We start from the raw sequence: 24,597 nt of genomic DNA, 5'->3' as shown, positions 1-24,597 counted from the left end.
AGCAATTTATCAGTCTTATATAATACCCAGTGCTCATTACATCATGTGTCCTCCTTAATGCCCATCACCCAGTTAGACCATCCCCCCACACCCCTCCCCTCCAGTGACCCTCAGTTTGTTTCCTATGGTTAAGAATCTCCATGGTTTATCTCTCTCTCTGATTTCATCTTGTTTTATTTTTTCCTCTCTTCTTCTATGATCCTCTGTTTTGTTTCTTAAATTCCACATATAAGTGAGATCATGGGATAATTGTCTTTCTCTGATTTCGCTCAGCATAATACCCTCGAGTTCCATCCACATCAAGATTTCTTTCTTTCTTTCTTTCTTTCTTTCTTTCTTTCTTTCTTTCTTTCTTTCTTTTTCTTTCTTTCTTTCTTCTTTCTTTCTTTCTTTCTTTCTTTCTTTCTTTCTTTCTTTCTTTCTTTCTTTCTTTTTATGGCTGAATAGTATGGTCTCTGGACACATTTTGAAAAACTCTGGGCCAAATACTCTAAATAAAGGATATTCTCTGAAAAAGAAAATCAATAGTTCAGTGTTAGGCAGAGGGTGAACAGATGGAAAAATAAAGGAGCCAGGGGAGCTCAGAGAAGGGAGATTTCAGTTGTGGGGTAGACCAAGTGGGTGGGGGGGGATCCTTAGAGGAGCCAACAGTCAAACCATCCCTTATGTGAGGCTTGGCTCTAGCCTTTCTTCATCTGCTACTGTTAGGATGGGACCAGTTTGTTGGAATTTGGAAAACACAATTATTTAAATACATTACATTTTCATAACATTTAAAAACATTTATCAATTACCCAAACTAGAAGAGCTATAACTAAAACAGGTAGCAGGATAATGCTTAAGAGGTGATCTTTATTTGAATAAGTACAATTTTTTTCTTCCCAACTACAAAGCTCAGGGATGACTTTTTTGGTCAGGTTAAGGCACAAACGAAAAGAACTTTTAAAATGGAAAGCACAAGTCCAGTATTCAAAGCAAATACATATTTTATTCTGAAATATGAAATGTTCCAAAAATTCCTTTCACTGACTCAAGCTGAAAGACCAAGAGAAGCCTTGGATTTTTCTGTATGTGACCCTGAAGGCAAGTGTATGTGTGGGCAGTGCTTATGCTAAAACGTGGAGGCCACCCCTTGGATGGCAGTGAGAAGATGAGTGGTAAGTGGGAACCAGAAATAATGTATGATTTTACACCAAGAAACTAAGGACCTAGATGATGGATTTCCATGAAGTGCTCGAAGGACTTTTATTCCTGGTGAGAGTCTAGGGACTCTTCTCCTGGTCTGGAAGAGCAGGCCCACTGGGAATCTGACAAGGAAAATGGGTGGAGGTCCCTAAGGTGGATGGCCGCAGGTTAGGAGGTGGTCAAGTTGCCCAGGGTGGTGGCATCCTCTTATTGGCAAGATCACACTGGCACTCCTGGGACAGCATCAATTATGTCATCCATCATGGTTCAGGAGAGAAGCTTCTAGAACTGGGTAGAAACTGGTTGACAGCCACAAGTTCCCTTCTAGATCCAGATCTTAAAGATCAAAGGATTCCCCCAGAAAGCAAATCATACTTTGGGAGGTAAGAGTCAGGGCTGCCTTTGTGGGCATGCAGCTTAGACAGGCCCCATGCTTGGTTTAATGTTCTCCAGCGGCCATCTTGAAATTCTTAATAATTTCCTCTTTGAACTTGTTTTGGCTTCATAAACACAGACTTCTGGTGGACCCACAATCTGTGGAAATTGAATGAGGCAAGGGGGTAAACAAGTACAAGGTAAGCGGTGCTTGAGGACTGAGCAGAGCTGCTGACATCCCGGAGAGGCTATGTTTTCCATTAGAGTCAGAACTTGCTTTGAACACAGAAAGAAGGTGGTGATGGTCTAAGAAACATGAATGACCAAGGAACTCTGCTGTATCTTTTTTGCTTATGCAACTTCTCTATATTTGCCAACCACTGGACACCTAAAACGATGACACAGAAGGGATGGCAAAGAAACGGTAAAAAGGGTTTCTTTCAGTTCTTCTTACTCCTCAGTAAGTCAAAGGTAGGTTGGTAGAATGAAATTTAAAAGTTTAATTAGTTTTTTTTAAAGATTTTATTTATTTGTTCATGAGAAACACAGAGAGAGGCAGAGACATGGACAGAGGGAGAAGCAGGCTCCGTACAGGGAGCCCGATGTGAGACTCAACCCCAGGACCCTGGGATCATGAATTGAGCCGAAGGCAGACGCTCAACCACTGAACCACCCAGGTGTCCCAAGTTTAGTTATTTTTGTGCAATCTTTCCACTATTCTGATAAGAACTAAACACATACACATGTATAAGCTATAAAATGAGAACTGTGTAGTTCTGGTGACTCTGCATACGTTGTAAAGGCTCTTCTTTTTGCATGTAAAAGTGCCATAGGGTAATATAAAGATGAATGATAAAATCCACACTAATGAAAAAAATCTAATGTTTCTTTACTTAGATTGATGTTAAAAAACAAATGACAAACACCAGGCCACATCAAGAGACCTTAGAAGAAAAGAAAGAGCATGTGTTTTAGTACCTCTAATGGCATTTTCCCATTGAAAAATGCCTTTTGATCAAGGGATCTGAAATTTCATTTTGCATGAAGGCAACAAATAATGTAGTTGGCCCTGGATAGAGGACACCTCCGGTTCTGGAATTCAGAGGATCTCTCTGTAGGAGGACTTGATGATCATGTCTTCCTGGAGTTAGAGTCACATGTGTTTGAGGCCCTGGTGCCTTGGTTTTACTTGTATTGGTTTCTGTCCCCAGCAAGCAGCTTGCCTTTCCCTCTAGCAAAAGCTCTTTCTACAGAGCACCAGCAGTGCACCTGCTGTCACAGACTTTCTGATCAAAAAAAGAACAATTTAGGTTTTATTACATCTCATTCCCTCCTCCCCCTCAATTCATCCTCCTGCTCCTAAATTCTCAGCTTATAAACTTTTACTTCCTCTGAGGCTGAGAACACCTGCTCTCCCTCTCCGTCATGTCCCTGCGGGGCCACGCCTCTCCACCAGCCCGGGTTATTAAGCATTTGGGCTTTGGCTGCAAGGCTGTGCGTCCATTTCCCAGGTGAGCTTTTTTTTTTTTTTTAAAGATTTTATTTATTTATTCATGACAGACAGACACACACACACACACACACACACACAAACACAAACACACACAGAGGCAGAGGCAGAGGGAGAAGCAGGTTCCACACAGGGAGCCCTATGCGGGACTCGATCCCCGGTCTCCAGGATCACGCTCTGGGCTGAAGGTGGTGCTAAACCACTGAGCCACCGGGCTGCCCACCCAGGTGAGCTTTGATGGAATGCTGCGTCCTAGGGTCAGTGTCCAGCTTCTCTGTGCTTCCAGCCTATGCCCAGTTGACATCACGTGACTCCGTTTGGATTGGGAATGGACTCTATTGTTAACCATTCTTCCTTTTGATGAGGGATAGCTCCTGCCTATCTCCTTTGACTCTTTCTCTTCTCACCCGGGGCCATCAGCTGTTTCAGCCTCCCAGTGTCATTTATCAGAATGGGAGTTTCATCCTCTTGGTGCAGTAGAGCTTCTTTGAGGACTTTCTGAGATTCTGATACAATTTGATTCATTTACAGAGCTCAGTATTTCATTCATTCCAATCTTCTCCCTAAGAGTTCCATGCTAGCTTCAGCCTGAGATTTTATTCTCTTGAACTGAATCCTCACCTTGCTCAGCTTATCTTTATTAGGCTTTCTTTTCACTCCCTGGAAGTTTTCTAAAATCACTGGTAAAAATGTGTGACCTTCCCACAGAGTGCCAGCTTTCCAATGAATTCTTCATATTTTGCTCTTTTCAGTCCTCTAAGCAGCAAGCACATTTCCTGTGCATCTGAATTATTTCTTCAGGTCATCTGATTATATCTTTAAGCCCAGATACTTCCTTAGGGAGATGCTTTTTTAGGTCTTGATTTCCCTGAAAGATAATCTTTGCTGTGTTGATATTCTGTTCTTAATTGGAAAACCTTTTATTTTGGAAATTTCACTCCTACAGAAAAATCGAAAGATTAGTGTGATGAACATCGCATGTACTCCTCACCAGGATTCACTGATTGTTAACATTTTGCCATATTTTCTTTTTATGTATGATATATACTTTTTTTTCCTGAATCATCTGGAATCACAGATATCACAGATAGGACATTCTATCTTAAAATATTTCAGTGTAAACTTCCTGTAAATAAGACCGTGTTCACATTTCAGAAAATTAACAGTAATTCCAAAATCTAAACTATGACCTCTGTGAAAATTTCCCTGTTTGTACCAAAAATTAATGGGACAATTTTTCAATCATTTCTTTTAATTCTGCCAAGATGACTGAAAAATACTGTGCCATCTGTTATTTGATCAGTTGATATCTTCTACTCTTTAAAGAAATGAGTGTTCTCCCCCAAAGAAATGGGCAAATGTACCACTCTCAAGAAGGCAGTAAAAATTCTGTGTTCCAAGGGTACATGATAAAAATCCAGCCTGGCCTCGATTCCTCCAATGGAGGGGCCACTTGGCCACTCTTGGCGAAACAAAGTAGGTTTCATCATCTCTGTAGCTCTCAGACATGGTTGCTTTTCTGCATTTACTCTTGGCCATATTCTGAGGCACTGACTGTCCAAGTTCATGTACAATTAAGTTCCCAGACCCTTCTAACATATTTATATATTTTTTAGTCATTTCCATTCTAACAATGGACTCCTCTCCTGGGCAATGCTCCTCATATAATTCCTTTTTATTCTTCCATTCTGAATGGTATCTGGGTTAAGTTGGTCCTCTAGTAGTTTCTTCAGGAAGAGTTCCTAAGACCAATCTTTCCTAAATTCTTGCATGTTCATAAAATATTTAATTTTTTATCTTTTAAATAAAAATAATTTCATTATGATTTTACAGGAAATTTTTATTTTTTTATTTTTATTTTTTTATTTTTTAAAGATTTTATTTATCCATTCATGAAAGACACATAGAGAGAGAGACAGAGACACAGGCAGAGGGAGAAGCAGGCTCCATGCAGGGAGCCCGATGTGGAACTCGATCCTGGGACTCCAGGATCACTCCCCGGGCCAAAGGCAGGCGCTAAACCGCTGAGCCACCCAGGGATTCCCTACAGGAAATTTTTAAATAAAAATTTTAGATCACACTTTCTTTCCTTTGAAAGATTGTTAGGATTTGTTTTATTATCTTCTAGCAATGAGTATTGACTTAGGTCTGAAGTCAGCAAGTCACTAATCTTGGGTTTTTTAATTTGTTTTGTTTAGAGAGCTAGAGAAAGAGAGAGAGCGAGAGAGAGAATGAACAGGGAGAGGTGCAGATGGAGAGGTTGAGAGAGAATCTCAAGCAAGCTCCACATCCAGCAAGGAGCCCAACATGGAGATTGATCTCACAACCTTTAGATCATGACCTGAGCTGAAATCAGGAGTTGACACTTAACAGACTGAGCCACCCAGGTGCCCTTAATCTCGTTTTTTGTTTTTGTTTTTTAATTTGATTGCCCCAAAGAATCTTTATTTCTGAAGTTCGTAATGTCACTAGGATAGATTTTTTTTTTTTTTTACCACCTAGGACATTTTATTAGCATATGACAATTTACAAGGGTCCCCTGTTGCAACTAGGATAGATCCTAATGATAAAAATCATTGTTTTTTTAAAAATATTTTATTTATTCATGAGACACACACACACACACACACACACACACACACACACACACAGAGGGGGTGGGTAGAGACATAGGCAGAGGGAGAAGCAGGCTCTCCATGGAGAACCTGATGTGGGCCTCAATCCCAGGATCCTGGGATCACCCCTGAGCTGAAGGCAGATGCTCAACCACTGAACCACCCTGGTGTCCTGAAGCTGTCCCTTTTCAATAGCTAAATACAAGTCTTTTTTGATTTCTGGGAAGTTTTGATCAATTGTACTCTTAAATATTTGTTATATTCATGATTTCTGGGTTTTTTCCCTTCAAGGGCCATCATTTTTAGTATGTTGTATTTCCTTGACTTTTCTTTTTTTTTCTTTGTCTTATTTTTCTTTTGGTGTGATTATATACAAGAAACCACACATATTTAAGTGTACAATTTGATACATTTTAACATCTATATACACCTGTGAAACCATTTTCACAAAGAATGAGCATATTTATCACCCCCCAAATTTTCCAGTACCCTTGAGAATCCCTCCCTGTCTTTTCCCAACCTTTCCCCATTCTCATGCACCACTGATCTGGTGTCACTTTAGATAAGTTTGCATATTCTAAAATTGTACACAAATGGTATCATACAGTATATATTCTTCTTGGCTGTTCTAACTCAGTATAATTATTGAGATATCCATGTTGTTGCATATTTCAGTAGAGGTGGTGAGGGCAAACAACCTTGCCTGATCTTAGGTGAGAATCTTTCCTCTAATCCTTTAGCTGGTTCATTCCCCATCCTCCTAAACCCCCACCCACACCACCCCCAAACCCCTCAAGTAGTTTACATGCACTTATCAGAATATAGCTGAAGACTAAGGGCCTTCAGTATATCTCAGGAGCAAGCTCTCATTCTCTCTTTCTCTCTCTTGTATTCTTTTCTGAAAACTCTAGTTACCTTAGCCTCTCAGGCCTTCCAGCTCCTTACTGAACTGAGCAACCACCAGCTCTGACTAGGTTTTCCCTCTTTGGGCCATGACCTAAAATCTCTAAGTAGTAACCTGGGGCAATTGTGGGCTTCATCTTGTGAATTTCCCATCTCTTGGAAATAATGAATGCCACTGTATGATATCCAATATTTTGAACATCTTTGCTTCAAATATTTTGTCTCCTCTTTTAGATTTTTCTTTTTCTTTCTTCAGGCAGAGGGTAAATCTAGTCCTTATGATTCCATCTTGTTCAGAAGCAGAAGTCACTGTTATATAGACTTTTGGACGGATAAACTGAAGGAGGAGTGTTTCTTCTCCATCTGGTACTTGCAAGAGTTCATCCAGGAAGCTAGGTTCCAAATCAATAGGAATTTTCCCTATAAGCCAGGGATGGAAGTTTGGTTTCTACTTCTCTTCACACAGTAGGTACATCCAGCCAGTGGCATGATGCTGAGGAAAACCTCTCCTCTCCCCACTGTCACACTGAGAGTTTCCCCTTCTTCCTTCCTCAGAACCAAGCTAGATGGAGGGAAACTCTGGTTCCTGGTTTGGGCTCCCATTTCTCACTCTTCTAAGCAGAGGATTGAGGTGCTAACGCTTCAGGTGTGCCCCTCACCTCAGGTAAGTGTGCTTGGCAAACTCTCAAAATCTGCAGCCTCCACCTTCTCTGCCCTTCCCTCCCTTTCCCCTGATCTATTTACACATCTGTTGATGTTCTTTCCTTCTACTGAGAGTTTTGACTTTCTTATGGTTTGAACAGAGATAGAGTCAGAATTTGTTTCTTGTATCTCTTTGTTGCTTTTAGGTGACTTCCAGAACAGGGACACATCTAATCTACTTGAGGCTCTCATCTTCCAGCTGGAAGTCAGGGACCATACAGTTATGATGGTTTTTTTGCATCCTTTTTTTTTTTTTCGTCTTCACTAGCCCCGACACAGTCTCTGATCCTTAACAGGTAGTCAATAAATGTTTGAAGAATGACAGGTGGACAGATATAGCAATCCCCTCATAACTTGAGTCTACATATTGAGACAGACCATTGCTTCCTCTCCATCTGAGATGTCCCAGAATGCATGGACATTTTCCCCCCATGGAGTCTGGAGCTCTCCCAAGCACTGAGAGAGCTGGGGAAAGTCTAAAAACATGAGACTGTCAGGAGTAATCTATTCGATCTCATGGATCCTCAGTTTTCTCAGCTGTAAAATGACATCATTATTACAACTCCCTCAGAAGACCTTTGTGAAAATCGAATTGGATAAGTATATAAACCACATAACATAGCATCTGGCAAATCACAGGCACTTGCTAAATGAAAGCTATTCTTGTTTTGTCTAGAAGATGTGCCTGATATGGTCTTCCAGAATCAGCCCACTCTCTTCCATGTCCCCCACCTGTCTGTATTACAAGGGCTGGAAGTTTCAAAGGTCAGACTCCCTTGCAGCTAGAGATTTTAGGCTGAGATAAACTCAGGCAAGATTTAGAAGGAGGAAATAAGCAAGATTGGACAGATGTGCTTGCAGCTGCCAGAAGCCAAGTTCAAATTCCTGGTCACCAGGTTTGTGGTTCACATCACAGTGACAGCAGTGGCAGAAACAGCAGTTTCCTGACCTCTGGCTGCTGCTGTGGAGGTATGACCTTGAACCCTTAGCCTTCAAGTGGTCCCTGACTATTTTTCCTCCTGTAGGCACCTATTTGCTTATATTAAGTCTAGTTACTTTGGGTTTGAAAAACGAAGAGTAGTTTCCGTTTCCCACACTAAATCCTGAGTGCTAACAGAAGACTTCACTGAAGGCCACCTCATGATCCTGTCCCGTCTGCATCAGGAAGGCTCTAGTCTAGGAAGAGTCCTTGGGTTCTCCTCAGCAGGCTCTGTCAGAGAGAGACAGAGCCGCATGAGTACAGCTTTCATAATGATACAAGGAGAGAGAGCATCAGCCCCGCCACAGGCCATTTTACTAACTGCACTGGTGCTCTTGCTTTGCATTAAGACCTCGGTGTAGGACAGACAGTTCTGCTAACCGGAATCTTCCATGAGCATCATGTTCTGCCTCTGGATGTTGCACAGACCCGAGCTTGGGCATCTGTCTCTCAGCAGCCAGACTTTATTGCATTGTAATATTTATAGCTAGAAACACTTGGGTGCATTTAAAGAAATAGCTCCTTAAAAACAAAAACAAAAACAAAAACAAAAACAAAAATCACATTTCCCAAAGGAGCACACAGACCATAAACTCTTCATCATGGGATAGCAACAGCAGCCTTGTATCCTCCCCTGCCCCGCTCCCCACTACAGCCCAGGAGGGGGATATGAGCGATTTATAAAATGCTGCCAGTAAGAACCTCAGACACACTGGTAGGCAGAAGACAGACTGGGTATGACTGCAGAGGGCAGGAATGGCTTTGCAGGGAAGCACTTCCTTAAGCTTTTTAAATAACAGTAGCTTTTACCTTTATCAAGTGCCTATTGTTTATAGTTCACATATGATGTTCTCTAAATCCACACGACAATCCTATGAGGATTATTAGCCCCATTTTACTTAGGAGAAAACTGATGTTTAGAAAGATTAAGAGATTTCCTCCAGGACACTGGTGAAAGCATGAGTCAAATCTGGAGAGTCTGAGCCCAGAGTAGATTTGTAAACACTGTGCTGTATTGCTAACTATGGGAGAAGGATCAGAGGTGCTATATCAAAACCAGTTTGATAACTAAGAAGTTTCCAAAATTCCAGGTTAATGGAAGTGAAGTAGGTTGGATGTTTTGTCTGGGGTTTTGTTCTGTTTTGTTTTTTGTTTTTGCTGTAGGACTTCTCTGTCTTTAATAAGCCATTGTGACTGATGGGAGAGAGAGCCATTAAAAGACGAGTAGGAAGAAAGAAGAGTCTTGTTTTCGAGGGTTCATAGATACAATCGTTACCTAGGAGGTATTCCACATCCAACCCCAGACAAAATACCATGCAACTAATCAGAGAGATATTCGTGTGTCCAGCAGTAGACAGCTTTTTAGCGTAAGCAAGAATAAACACATACATACAGTGACTAGACTACAAACTGCGAAGAGAAAACTCACTTAAAGTGGTTGTCATTAGGTGAGTTTATGTCAAGGTACCTGTGACTCGTGTTTATTTTTATTTTCTATTCTTACAATCAAAACATCTGCTGTTTTTACATGACCCAACAAAGCTGGCTACATAATTTGCAAAATGAAAGTGCAGGGTTCCTCATTCAAAAGGCAGGAAAAAAATGTTATTAGATACACAAAAAATAGATTTTTTCCTTTCTTTTGGGGTCTCTCAGCTGGTCATGATGTTATTTATTTGCTATGTAAAGTCCTCCTAAGTAAAGAAAAATGAACGTCTTCAAGTATTAGCATGAATTTTATTGTTCTTCCTTAAACTGTGGTAATGCCAGTTTTCACTGCACACTCTCAAGCCAAGAGCAGAGCCCTTGTGAGCACAGGACTCCGTGTGGCTGCCAGGGTCGCATGCCCCTGAAGCTGGCCCTGGCTGCAGAACGGGAAGAAACATGACTTTTGTTTTACGTTTTCAAGCAGCTGATATGATGTGCTTCAGATAAATACTATTAGGTTTGTGACATTTACAGTGTTTCTCCTGTGGGAAGTTAACGGCACATTTCTGACGGACAGGGTCCACCTTTGGAAGATGATAATGACAGCTTCATTAGCCAGCGAGAAGAGTCAGCAAGAAAAATGTTTCCCTTGCACTTCTTGAAGCTGTAAATGTCACTGCTCATTGTAAGGAAATGTTTCCAGGGCCAGGGCTGATAAACCAATTAAGTGACTTCAGGTGAAGGCATTCATAAACATGTTTGAAAGGGCTGCTTGAGGCCAGAGGCTGAGAAATGACTTCCTTGGGGGAGAAGGAGAGAACAAAGCACCCGTCTTCCAACTGGAAAGGAGGGGGATGGTGACCAGGCTGCACTGGGGAGAGCACTGTTCTTTCCAGAGGCTACACTGGACAGAGTGAAGCCTACTGTCTGTCCTTCCTCTCTAGCTCTCCCTGATGCATGTGGTCTGGTGTAATGTGCGCAACGTTGAACTAATGTTCTGCTCACTTGTGCCTCCTTGCTCATTCATAAAACTCATCCTTAAGATCCTCAGAAGAATGTTGTGAGGCTTGTGTTCATTCTCCCATTTTCCTGATAAATAAATGGAAACTTCAAAGGACGATATGGTTGACAGAGGTCACCCAGCCAGAGTGGGCTGCCCTGAGCCCCAAGGCCAGGCCAAGCTGGCTCCAGAGTGTGCCTCTGCCTTCAGCGTCTCTCTGTCTCTGGGTATCATCCTGAGCCCTGGCTTTCTGAAGCTAGGTACCCATTCAGCATCACTGCACTGGCGGTAGGTCTACTATCTGCTGGTCTCACAGGGGTTGAGGATTTTATTAAACACCAAATGTACACACACACACACACACACACACACACACATACACGCAGGCAAATGTGGTGCATAGTCAAAAAAGAAATATTCAAAATCAGAGCAAATCCCTCAAATGTCCTTCATGGTAGCAAATGTTTACCTCTGAAAGTATATTTCATTTTTGGAAATGGAAGAAAATCATTTGGAGCCTATGATATTGTGAGAGCCTATACATATCATGATATATATAATGAGAAGTGTATATCTGTTCTTGGTCCTCAGTTCCTCATGCAGGCTCCTAAAGCCTTTGCAAATTCCTAAATGATAAGAGCACTAGCAAGCATCTTTTGTTCTAATGAAGTGACTCTGGGCAGGGTCCTGGAGGGCTCCTGGTTGGGGCCTGGTCACCAGAAAGACCAAGCCATAATTGGAATCTTGGCATTTTCAGCAGCCCCTTCCCACTTCTCTGGAGAGGGGAGGGGATTAGAAAAGGAGTCAATAATTTAGTCATGCATATGTGAGAAAATCTTCATAAAATCCCAGTAATATGGGTTCAGGGAGCTTCCAGGTAGGTGGAAACATCCGTGTACCAGCTGAGTGATGCACCCCAACTCCACAAAAATGGAAGTTCTCATGCTTGGGACCCTCCCAACCTCACCCTATTCACCACTTCAGCTGGCTGTTCATCCGTATCCTTTATCATACGCTTTAATAAATGACTAAACGTAAGGAAGTGTCTCCCTGAGTTCTGTGAGTTGTTTTAGCAAATTCAGCCAACCCAAGGAGGAAGGTAATGAGAACCTCTGATCTATAGCCAAGGCAGACAGAAGTTGTGGGTAACCTGGCACCCACTACTTGGGATTGGCATCTAAAGTGGAGGAAAGTCTCGTGGGACAAAGCCCTTAACCTGTGGGATCGGACACTGCCTCTGGGATGGTCAGGGACCGGACTTTACCTGGAGACAGTGTCAGAATTGAGTTTAATTGTAGAACACCCAGTCACAGAGAATTGCCGACCAGGTGTCACAGAGAAACCCCACACATTTAGTGACCAGAAGTGTCAGAAGTTTTTTGTGTGAAAGTAAAGGGAAAGCCACAGAAGAAATACTTAGGTTCCACCTCTACAGGGCCCTATAGTTCAGTGGATTAAGTGAGCTGTGAATTTATTTAGTGGAAGAAATGATAAAGTGGGTAATTGGGATGGGGAGGGAATGGCAGAGTGAAGGTGAGTACAGATGGATGAAAGGAACACAAAGAGAAAAGAGACTCCTAGAGAGAAAGATGACTTTCTCATTTGGCCCCGACAACTGGCTCTGCAGATAATTTTAAACCAATGGATTTGGCAGTGATTTGACAAAGGGCAGCATCGCGTTAATAGGAGTAAAATTCCCAAGGATACCAGGGTGATGGGGACAGACACCTCATGTGGCTGCTTCTGCATTATTTTTGTTTTCAAGTCAGAGAATTTTCTTAGCCACACCTTAGCTAGCGTTCTTTAGAACCCCAGATTTTGGCACTAGAACAAACCTCGGAGACTTTGCTCAGCACCCTCATTCCAGGGAGGCAAAACTTGGCACCGGAGATGGGGAGTCATGTGCCCAAGTTCACACAATAAATTTGTGCCGGAGCCTTGACTAAACCCTGGGTACTTGATGATGCAGAGGCACAGTGCTTCTTTCCCACATTCCCGTTCCTCACTGATGCATCTCCTTTTTTCCTTTTTCTTTTTTTAAATTATTTATTTGACAGAGAGAGAGAGAGCACAAGCACGGGTAAGGGCAAAGGGAGAAGGAAAAGCAGACTCCCCACTGAGCAGGGAGCCCAATGTGGGCTGGAACCCAGGACCCTGGGATCATGACCTGAGCCGCAGGCAGATGCTAAACCCACTGGGCCACCCAGGTGCCTCCCACCATGCATCTCCTAACAAGAACTTTCTACATGTCAGACACTTAAAGTGCATTACCTTAGTACGTCTTCCAGGAAAACTTATGGGTAAGAAGTATCATTCCTATTTCAGGGAGAGTAAAACCTGAGAAATTCAATAAGAGGGCCGAGTCACTCCAGAAGTGGAGGCCCTAGGACTTGAATCCAGGGCTGCCTACCTCCAGACTCTGAGTTTGTAACACCCAGCACTGGGTCCTTCTGTCCAAGCCCCTCTCCTCCTTCCTCTTGTGTCCCAGGGGGCCCGGGATCAGGCACTTAAACCCTTGCTCCCTCCCGCTAGTCACTTCCCTTCTTTCCGTGTTGAACAACACAAATAGTCTGTCCTCCTCGCACGTTTGTTTTGCTGGAGGCCTGCCTTATTCCCTGGGAACCCAGAGGAACAATGAGCTGTTACCCAAGCCCTCCGGGGCTCCGCCCCCATCCTGGACCACTTCCTCAGCTTCCCCTGCTCACGCTCACCCCCAGGAGAGAAGACTGCGTGGGGGCCCCTCCAGCTTGTCTACCAAGTGCGTCAATCACTTGTTTACTTGGTTTTCCTGCCTGGCCCGGGGGTTCCGCTGGCTATTTCTTCTCTCTGGAAGTTCTCCTGAGGTGAGCTTTGATCTTCAGAGGGGAAGGGGCAACAGGAAGACGATGAGAGATGCTAGGAGTCTGTCAGCATCTGACTCACTCTGTGGAGGAAAAAAAAAAAAGTCCTCACTTAGAGCAACGCGAGGATGCTGGTGAGAGCTGCATCCCTGCCAAGTGCCTGCATGGAAGGCTTCCTTTTTTTCTGGGATGGATTTGGAAAGGGAATAAAAATTCCGCAAGCCAGGTGCAAATTCTGCTAAGCCTTTCTACACTTAGCTAGCAGTAATATTCACCGAATAATAAACCAACATATAGGGATCTCTGGGTGGCGCAGCGGTTTGGCGCCTGCCTTTGGCCCAGGGCGCGATCCTGGAGACCCGGGATCGAATCCCACCTCGGGCTCCCGGTGCAGGGAGCCTGCTTCTCCCTCTGCCTATGTCTCTGCCTCTCTCTCTCTCTCTCTCTCTCTCTCTCTCTCTGTGACTATCATAAATAAATAAAAATTAAAAAAATAATAAACTAACATATAACCTTTCTGCAAAAAGCCACGGTTGTGGACACTGCCCCCCACCCCCTCCCGCCCCATTGGAGAGCAATGTTTTCCTATGTGCATCTTGCCTTGGATAAGGTTGCTTTTAAAGAAAAAAACAAACAAACAAACAAACAGCTGCTTTGGGGTCCTCACAACCCACATTACCATGAAAATGTACCACTCAGTAAGGACAAGTAAATGATATTAAAATAGAGTATCAGTCAGTGTCCCCAGAAGAAACAAAACAGATACTCAAAATGGTTTGACTGAAGAAAATTTCATATGGGACTCTTCAAAGAGGTGTTTGTGGAATTAAGGAAAGAGTAAGGGATGGTGAGGCAGGGAGAGAGAGGGGAAGAATTCCCCTTGACCTCTCTCTTTCCTGCTTTCTGTTCTCTTGATGGTGCTCCCATTGGCAGAACCTGCTAAGGGCCAAAGAACAGAGGCACCTGGGTGCTGTAGTCCATAGAAGTCAGCCTCTTGGGCATAAAGCAAGGTGGACAGGGCAGAGAATGGGTCAGGAGGGGCAAAAGAAAAATACACAGCCTCCTACCTCCTACTCTCTCATTAAAGGCTTAAGAGGTGGTTCTGGATTGCTTTCCTATGCAGAGCTGTCTTTCATGGAATCCAGGATATTACAACAGGATTCCAAGTGCTGTGAAACCAATTTATTAAACTGGCCTGAAAAACCTCAGCATTGTGCTGCTGGTTGTTTATTTTGTTATTCTCACAGCCTCTTGATTAGGGCTCTGAGAGAGGGAGAACCTTGTATTCCTCTTCATAGTACTCTCTGTTCAAGACCCAGAGAGTACCTATGAACTATGATTTCATTACTCCATAGGGTAGCTTTGCTTGGTATGCAAATTTTTATTGGAAAGTATATTATAGAGATGCCTGGGTGGCTCAGTGGTTGAGTGTCTGCTTTGGGCTTGGGTCATGATCCTGGGGTCCTGGGATGGAGTCCCGCATAGGGCTCCCCATAGGGAACCTACTTCTCCCTCTGCCTGTCTCGCTTCTCTCTCTGTGTCTCTCATGAATAAATAAAGCCTTTAAAAAATAAAACAAAAAATAAAATAAAATACTCTTCCATATGTATGGAGTTGTAGATACATGCAGAGTTGAAAATATAGTATATTTGATATCTGTGTGCTTACCACAAAAATTAACAGGACATTAACCAGTACCTCAGAAGTCTTCAAATGTCCTTTACTAAATAAAACCTCCAACTTCTTCCCCAGAGGTAAGCACTATCTTGAATTTTGTGCTAATCATTCTCTTGATTTTCTTTTTTTTCTCTTGATTTTCTTGATAGGTTAACTACCTAGGTATTTTTTTCTAAACAATGAGCATTCTGTGGAAGCATAAATCTAGCTAAGAATGAAAGGGCAATGTTGGAAGTCATCCAGGAGAGAGATAAGCTAAACAGTCCTTGGGCCAGTCTGGTTTCAGTTTCCTCTTCTGGGGAAGCAGGTGGATAAGGTCATGGATGGGTCTTGGGAAAGCAGAGGTGGACATCTGGTAGGGTTATAGTGGGGCCAGGCACTGGGTATCCAAAAGAAATATGGTCCAGAATGGATTGCTCTGGATTTTCTGCTTTACCACAGCCTACTTTTACCAGTTTCTGAAGTAGATCAAAGCAGAGCACTTCTGTGGGGTGAAAAGAGCTTGCTCAGCTGATCAGAAAATAAGCTATAGTAATAGGAAAAGCAGTAGCCACATCAGAAATGATTAAGGCAAGTCAGAACATATCATAGGCTCAGCCAGACTCACCCGGGAATTCTGTACTTAGGAGAGAAAAGAAAGAAAGAAAGAAAGAAAGAAAGAAAGAAAGAAAGAAAGAAAGAAAGAAAGAAAGAAAGAAGAAAGAAGGAAGGAAGGAAGGAATGAAGGAAGTATGAAGGAAGGAAGGACAGTAATGAAGACGAGGAAGAAGAGACAGAAATAACGAACTGCCCTACAGAACCCTTCCCTTCCTTCCTTCCTTCCTTGCCTGACGTACTCCATCCTCCATCCATCCCTCCCTCCCTCCTACCTGCCCATCTCCCTCCCTCCTCATCACTCCTCACACGTCCCACCTCCCTCCTCCCTCCGCTCCCTCCTCCCTCACTCCATCCCTACGCTCCCTCCCTCCCAAGAAAGAAAGAAAGATTAATAGCAGTGGGAGTCTTGACGATGACAGCTCTCAACACATCTCTTTTAAGGCACTCTGCTATCATCTGGCCTGGTTGTCCTCTATACCTGGTATCCAGCTGTCAATCTGAGACCATTTACTATCCTCTGGGCACTTTTTTCACCCTGTCCGGTGCTGGAGCACGTGTCTCCTATACTCAATGTCTCTCTTTCTTGGCATACTCTTTTTTTGTGGAGGATATACTCTAGTAACTCCCTGAGGAAAGGCACATGGGGAGAGAAATTTGTTGAGACTGTACAGGTCTAGAAATGTTTTTATTCCATGGTAGTTGACTTATACTTGGGCTGGTTATAGAGTTCCAGGTGGGGGTTACTTTTTTCATCAGTATTTTGAATTTCTCTATTATATTCTTGTTTCAAGTGTTCCTGTTGAGAATTCTGAAGTCTTTCTGATTCTATATATTTGATATTATATATATATATATATATATATATCCTCTGCTGCTGGTAGCTTGTGAAATTTTTTCTTTGTCCCCAGCGATCTGAAATTTCATTATGATGTATGTGCCTTGTAAGTTTCTTTTTCTTTCTTTCTTTCTTTCTTTCTTTCTTTCTTTCTTTCTTTCTTTCTTTCTTTCTTTTTTCTTTCATTTAGCTGGGTACTTAGTGGGCCCTTTCAATTCATTCTGGGAAATTTCTTGCATTCTTTCTGTAAGAATTTTCTACTCTTCTCCATTTTCTCTATTGTCTCTTTTTTGAAATGCCATTATTCTAAAGTTGGACATTTATGATAGTCCTCTCTTCTTAATGGTTTCTCTTATTTTCCTTCTATGTATGTTTGCTCTTTTAGCCAGAAGATGAGAGTGAGATGAGATTTCCTCAATATTATCTTCCTACCCATTTAATTTTTCATTTCTCCTATCAATTTCTCATTTTCAAGACCTTTTTTTTTTCAAGACCTTTTTATTTATTCCTTGAACATTCTTTAAAAATATAGCATCCTGTTCTTGTTTCATAGAAGTTATGTTATTTCTCAAAGTATATTAATCATAAAATTTGGGACACCTGGGTGGCTCCATGGTTGAGCGTCTGCTTTTGGCTCAGATTGTGATCCTTGGGTCCTAAGATCAAGTCCTGCATCAGTCTCCCCACAGGGAGCCTGCTTCTTTCTCTGCCTGTGTCTCTGCCTCTCTCTGTGTGTCTCTCATGAATAAATAAAAATTTTTTAAAAAATCATAAAACTTATTTGGGAAATTTTCTTCCCTGAATAGTTTTTGTTTCTTCCAAATTGCTTTTCCTCTATTTTTGATCTCTGTCTCCCCTAACACGGGCTTTCCTTAGATGTAAACTTGGCTGTATGTTCACGATAATAAACAGGGTAAAAGTAAAAAACTAATTAGAAGTTCTGGGCAAGCTGTGGGGCCTGACAACTTTGAGATTCAAAGTAGGGTGATCTGGCCCAGCTGTTGGTTGGAAGAACACCAAAAATAGGCACTTACTTTTCAGATGGTTGGATTACCCAGGGAATGATCTTCCAGTATCCTGCCATGAGGGTAAGGGGCTAGATGCTAATGTACTGACATCCAGGTGTGGAAATAACATAGACATATAAAGACTTAGTCCTATTGCAGAGTTCTGTTTCCAATGAAGTCCTCAAGAATGGGAAGTGGGAAGGGCACTGTCGGTCCATGCATGCAAAACATGTTGCCATCCTTGTCATACACCAAGCTTGTCATTGCTGTAGTAGAAACTGAGCATCTAAGTGATGGGGTAGGGAATAACAAACATCTGCCAAGTGTTTGTTTTCTTTAAGCCACACAGTAGTAGATACATGCACTTGTGCTCATTTAATATCCACAAGAAGCCTGCATTATAGGCATACAGGAATTATTGACAGTTTGTCCTTTTTATTCCATTTGTTTTGAATAATTGCCAGTTAAGATTATATTAACTAACTCAAAGTCAGACAGCTATGAGGTGACAAGAGTTAGGATTCACATCTCAGTCCTTTGGTTCCTAGGCTCTGTATTTTTATTTATTTTTTTAAGAAAGATTTTATTTATTTATTCATGAGAGAGAGAGGTAGAGACATAGGCAGAGGGAGAAGCAGGCTCCATGAAGGGAGCCCAATGCGGGACTCAATCCTGGGACTCCAGGATCATGCCTTCAGCCAAAGGCAGATGCTCAACTTCTGTGCCACCCAGGTATCCCTTTATTTTTATTTTATTTTAAATGATATTTTTCTGAGCAAAGAAATACATGCTACTATAGATATCGTAGAAAACATGTACATTTTCAAATACTTGGGACGCCTGGGTGGCTCAGCAGTTGAGTGTTTGCCTTTGGCTCAGGGCATGATCCTGGGGTCCTGGGATCGAGTCCCACATTGTGCTCTTTGTGTGGAGCCTGCTTCTCCCTCTGCTTGTGTCTCTGCATCTCTCTCTCTCTGTCTGTCATGAATAAATAAACAAAATCTTTTAAAAAAAGAAAACATGGAAATTTTCAAATAATTTAAAAATGTATATATAAGGCCATCACTGTGTAACATTTTTTCACAGGAACATGACATAATTTATAACAGTGTATCATTTATTTGACTGTCTCCTAATTTGAATCATTTAGACAGGTAAACCTATGCTCTTTTCACTACATAGCTTCAGTCAAGGGCAGCAGGCATGGACAGAGGTCAGGATCAGGAAACAGCAGGGTTCCAGGCGGGTCTCTAGGTAGAGAGCTGCTGATTAAGGGTAATTTATATGGATTCGGTTCAGTACCCTGGAGAGCTCCACATAGTCATATTCTCTTGAGGATTCAAAAGAACAATGGCTGGAGTTCTCTAGGGTTCTGCACTGCTTCTCCAGAATAGAATACAAAAAAACCAAAACAACAGGGTAGCCCGGGTGGCTCAGCGGTTTAGCGCCGCCTTCAGCCCAGGGCCTGATCCTGGAGACCTGGAATCAAGTCCCACATCAGGCTCCCTGCATGGAGCCTGCTTCTCCCTCTGCCTCTCTCTCTCTCTCTCTCTCTCTCTCTCTCTGTGTCTCTCATGAATAGATAAATAAAATCTTTAAAAAATTAAAAAAAAAAAACAAGCCATAGACACACACACACACACACACAGCTGGGATTGGGGATCTTTTTGTCCCTGAGGGATTCAACTTCACTACTCTCCAGTTCAAACAGCATTGGGATAGGTCATTTTTCTCACCACTGTTTTTCATGCTGTTCCTTTAGCTGAGAATGCTTGGTTAATTTCGACTCATCCTTTCATGTTCAATTTAATCATTAATTTCTTCAAAAAGCTTTCTGAGCTCTTTTTGCCTTCTTCCTCAAAAAATTTTCCCCTTTCTTCCTCTGCATCCTTATCATTATATATGCCACACTAAATTACAATTGTTTCTTTGTTCTCTTAGTTAGACATTGAGTTCCTTGAGGGCAGGGACTGAGACTCAGTTATTCTTTGGCCTTAGTAAATACCAATTAATAATATTTAATATTTAATAAATGATACATTATTTGTAGGCAATTTGGAGCTTTTGAAGGTAGTTCTCAACTAGGGGTAATTTTGACCCTAAAGGACATTGGGCGATGTCTGGAAATAGTTGTTGTTGTTGCAACTCAGTGGGGTGGGTGCTACCCAGTGGGGTAGGTAGAAACCATGGATACTTCTCAACATCTTACTATGTACAGGACAGCTTCTACAAAGAATTATCTGCCCTCGAATGCTATTCATACAGAGTTCAGGAAATGCTGTTTTAGAATAATGAAATGGATTCAATCACATTTAAGTCTTCCGAGGGCAGAGAATCCATCTGGCTCATTTTACAGATGAGAAAACTGAGTTAGTTGGTTGTAGGGTTAGGGCAAGAACTTAGACCATGGCACTCTTTCCACACAGTTGCACTGGCTGACATTTCTTTTTAACCATCCATACTCTAAGTAGTGTAGGAACAGAATAGTTTTTTTAAATGCATATTATCCTGGGTACATGAAGCAGGTTTTGGGGAAAAGGATGAGACTGTTCAGACTGGGGAATAAAATACAGTCACAGAACAGGTACAGCCAGCCTCATCCCATCCACCACCCTTCAACATTGGTCTCTCTTTTCTGGAAAGATATACCACCCACAAATCTAGGACTGAGTGAGAAGAAAGATATCTCTCAATGGCTCATTTCTGAACAATTCAATCTGCTCTGGGAAATGAGAGATTAGCTTATGGAAGAGTGAATCATTTTAAGCCACTCTGCATTAGAATCAATTAAAGCTCCAGAGGGCCCTGGCTGCCACAGGAGAATTCACTCTAATTGCCACAAACCAAGGGGATCCACTGTAATTTTCCTCCTATCAACGAATAATAGCAATCTCCAAGGGAAGCTTTGAACCAAATGTGATGGTTATCTCCCCCTTCAAGTGCCTCAGATTTAGAATGCTCCTGATCCCAAAGAGTGCCCCACATGTACTTCTCATGAGCCAAACCTGCCATTTTCCCAGCAGTAATCACAGGCCTGGGCTTCTCCCATTCAGCTCTGTTGACTTAAAAAAGCCAAATGGTTCAGGCACAATACACGATGAATCAGCAAAGGAAGGAAATGTGGAAAAAAGAACCTGTATGGCATCTTGAATAAAAGTGCTTTCCAATAAATTTGGTGAATTGTCTTCAAGGGAATCAGCTGAATGTGTTAATCACTTATTGTATATCATAACTGTCTGGCGCATACGTGATTAGCTGGAAATGATATTTGTGGGTCTACTGAGGCTCTGAAATATGTGCAGGGAAAGCTGGATTTTGTAGAAGGAGCTCAACTAAGGCTAAAGTTTGCCTTGGAGCATAAAAAGCTTTTCCTGTATTGGCTGCTAATGGCATGAGAACGTGAGGAGGCTACAGGAGTGGGGGGAGGTGAGGGGGACAGAAAAGGACAATAAGTATCAGGTTCTGACAAGGAAATGCTATCTTACCACCTCTATTCCTTGTCCTCTTCCTCTTCTCTGCCTTCATGCAGCAACCCTCCCACTCACAAACACATACACTGGGGAGTCGTTTACTAATTCAAATTTGGACTCAAATGATCTGAGTTCGAATCCCAGTTCTCCTTTTCTGAGAATGATTCTTCACATATAAATTTGGACCAATCTTTTTTTTAAAAGATTTTATTTATTTATTTGAGAGAGAGAGCATGAGTGGGGTGGGGAAAGGCAAAGGGAGAGGGAGAAGCAGACTCCCCATTGAGTAAGGAGCCTGACACAGGGCTCCATCCCAGGACCCCGCCAGAGATCATGACCTAAGCCAAAGGCAGATACCTAATGGACTGAGCCACCTAGGTGCCCCTGGACTAATAACCTTAATATCCCCAGCTTGTCAAGGAAGTTTATATGAGATGATGTATATTAAAGCACATGGCTCATGAAGGCACTAAATAAATGTTCTATTATCACCACTGAGTTCAGTCTCTGCTTGGGTAATTTTATAAGGACAGAAAGTCTGGTCCGGGGGACTAGTGAGATGAGAATCATGGATATGGATGGTCAAATCTAAGAAAAGAAACCTTGAAGTTTTGAGGTCTAATGATTTTCCAAACCCCCTTACCTGATGTAAAACAGTTGGGTTGGAAGTTAACATAACTTTTAATACAGCTATGTATTTAAGTTTCTAGAGAATGGATTTGTCACTGAGCCAGCTTGGAGAAGATCTAAAACTTTTAGGACATTCCAACAACCTGGGGCTTAGAGTTCAAAGAGAATGTCAAACAAGAATTACCTTGCCAAAGGTCCAAAGAGAGAAAAATGTTGTCACCATGAAAGAAAACAGAGCTCAATTGGTGAATCTGCACTTAAATACAGGGTGATTGTATGTCCCTTAAGTGCAAGGGTGCACACACCCAACTCTTCATCAGAATCACTGAAATAATTTTACAAAAATATATAGATTCCTGAGCCCCACCCTAGAGATTCAAGGGCTATTGAAGGTCTCAAGATCCTGTTCTTTTTTATTAAAGGTCCAAGGTGATTGATTAGTCTGGGAAGTCTGAGAAGAAGGTAGAAACAAGCCATATCAGTCAGGTTTGGAAATAGCTCAGAGGTGGATGGATCAGGTCCATGGGCTCCTGCTTCAGAAGTGACTCATTGAGTATAAGCTTCTCTACTCCATTTCCCTTTGTAAAGACCTGACCCATGTCTCTCCAAAATAATGTGAGATTTAGGAGACGCACTTGGAGCTGATTTTTACTTAGGAGGCAGTGACTTTGGAGTATGTGTTTGAGAAATGACAATCTCTGACAGTGAAGTTCACTGGCATCATCAGATGTGTTTTTGACACTCAAGTCTCGTACAGTGAGACCCAACCTTCATGATCTCATCTCCTTATACTCCCACCAGGCACACAAAGTATCTCCCAATATACTTTGAACTTCTCTAATATTTTTCACATTTTCCTCCACAATCTGCAATGAACTCAACTTCACTAATAGAAGCAATATGACCTACTGATTAAGAGCCTGGCTTTGGAACTAAGGCAGGCTGGAATTTTGGCATGGTAGTGAGCCACTTGTATGATACTGGTCAATGCCCTCAAGATGGCAGAGCAACAAAACAGAAGAAGCCTGGGTCACTGCCCAATGGTACTCTCAAGTGATGCCTAGAAGGAAAACATAAATTTTTATCTTGTTCGAGCTACAATTATTTTTGCTCTTCATTCAAAAATCTTAAACTATATCCTACTAACTAGTAAACAAACCATTGTAATACAGGTCATAAAGGCTGCTATAGAGGATCTGGTTGGTTCTAGGTGAACATATTGAGGGAACCAAGTACCAGCTGAAGAATGAGGCCTTCGACAATTTCTAGAGAAGGAGATGTTTTGGGGTTTTTCCTCTTATTTATTTATTTATTTACTTTAAATATTTATTTATTTATTTATTTATTTATTTATTCATAAGAGACAGAGAGAGAGAGAGAGAGGCAGAGACATAGGCAGAGAGAGAAGCAGGCTCCATGCAGGGAGCCTGATGTTGGACTCGATCCCAGAACTCCAGGATCTTGCCCTGGGCTGAAGGCAGGTGCTCAATGGCTGAGCCACCCAGGTGGTGTCCCTATTTATTTTATTTTAAAACAGATTTTATCTATTATTTGATGACAGAGAGAGAGAGAGAGAGAGAGAGAGAGAGAGAGAGAACAAACAGGGGGAGCTGTAGAGGGAGAAGGAAAAGCAGGCTCCTCACCGAGCAGAGAGCCCAACATGGGGCTCGATCCCAGGACCCAGAGATCATGACCTGAGCAGAAGGTAGATATTTAATCAACTGACCTACCCAGGTGCCTTGAGAAGATGTTTAAGTCAATTACGTAAGATAAATGGCACTTTAATATAGGAAGGGAGAAAAAGGTGCCCCAGATAAAAAGGGAAAATGTGGGCAAAGATATTGAGGTAGGATATATTGAGTATAGGATGTTTGAGAAATTACAAATTATCATAGAAGATAAGTAGGGTTTTGATGGGCAATGGGAAGTAATGGGCTCAAATGTGGGAGTGGATTTGTGTGAGGGGGAAAAAAGAGAGTGTGGTGGCATGATAAAAATTCTAAGCAGAGAATCCCTCACTATGGAATTTCTCCATGTCTTGAGTGGCTCCTGGCAAGGAAGGAGACTGAAAGCCAACAATAAGTGCTTTATGGTTTCCCCTATTTTCAGCTTGCTAATGGAAATCCCAGATTCACAGAGGGCTCAGTCTGATGTCCTTGCCAGCCAAATTGCTTGAGAGGCGGACAGGAATCCGCAGTGGCTCCTACACTGTGGGAGGCTGGTTGACTGATAGGCCTAGCAATACACCACAAATCAACCTCAATGTGAGGCCAATGGTTGAGTAATTTACCCCTTACCTATTAAGGTACTGGGAAGAAGAGGTTTATTTTAGTTCTAACAAGTTCTGGAGAGAGATAGGAGTCTGGGAGAAGGCAGAAACAGAAGCCATATGTCAGTTTTTCGACATGGAAAAAATTTGAACTCAACCATCTCAGATGAATAGTATCTTCCTTAGTCAAAAACCTACCAACATACCAATTCTCCACATGCATTCCAATTTGTCTGGCTTAGGAAGATGCTCTTTTCTTCCCTCTGTTTCTTCCCAGGCCTTTGGTTACCCCTAGTATAGATCATGCTGGTTTCCTACTCTCTTAGCTTTGCATGTTTCCATGTTGACTAAGCATCTACAATGATCCAGGTACCGCCGGATACCCCCTATTGGTGCAGCTCATCTTGATATCCTCCTGTGAAGTATCATCCTTCCATTTATAGATAAAGAAACAAAGGGACAATTGCTTTGTCTAAGGCAAAATAAAAATTAGAGCTGGCAGTTTCTGTTTGTTTGATTTTTACAACTCAGTGGATTACCATAGTGATTACTCAGGGAACCACCACTTAAGTCAA

At 42.1% G+C, this 24,597-nt stretch overlaps 1 long non-coding RNA gene across 7 annotated transcripts in view; it reads right to left on the bottom strand.

Annotated features, from left to right (window-relative positions):
• LOC102156801 overlaps nt 1-24,597 on the bottom strand; it is a 61,811-nt gene that overhangs the window by 29,091 nt on the left and 8,123 nt on the right. For 4 of the 7 annotated variants that reach the window (XR_005367645.1, XR_005367649.1, XR_005367650.1 and 1 more), the window contains exons 2-3: nt 13,409-13,620; nt 12,969-13,034 (exon numbers count right to left, since the gene is read on the bottom strand). This is a non-coding gene — a long non-coding RNA (uncharacterized LOC102156801). Of the gene's footprint in view, nt 1-418; nt 509-12,968; nt 13,035-13,408; nt 13,621-24,597 lie in introns of those variants that run through there. The other 3 variants (XR_005367646.1, XR_005367644.1, XR_005367647.1) reach the window with 3 other exon arrangements.

This window comes from Canis lupus, chromosome 12, assembly GCF_011100685.1.
Source record: "Canis lupus familiaris isolate Mischka breed German Shepherd chromosome 12, alternate assembly UU_Cfam_GSD_1.0, whole genome shotgun sequence".
NCBI classification, from domain to species: domain Eukaryota; kingdom Metazoa; phylum Chordata; class Mammalia; order Carnivora; family Canidae; genus Canis; species Canis lupus.
This window is presented reverse-complemented; position numbering and strand designations above follow the sequence as displayed.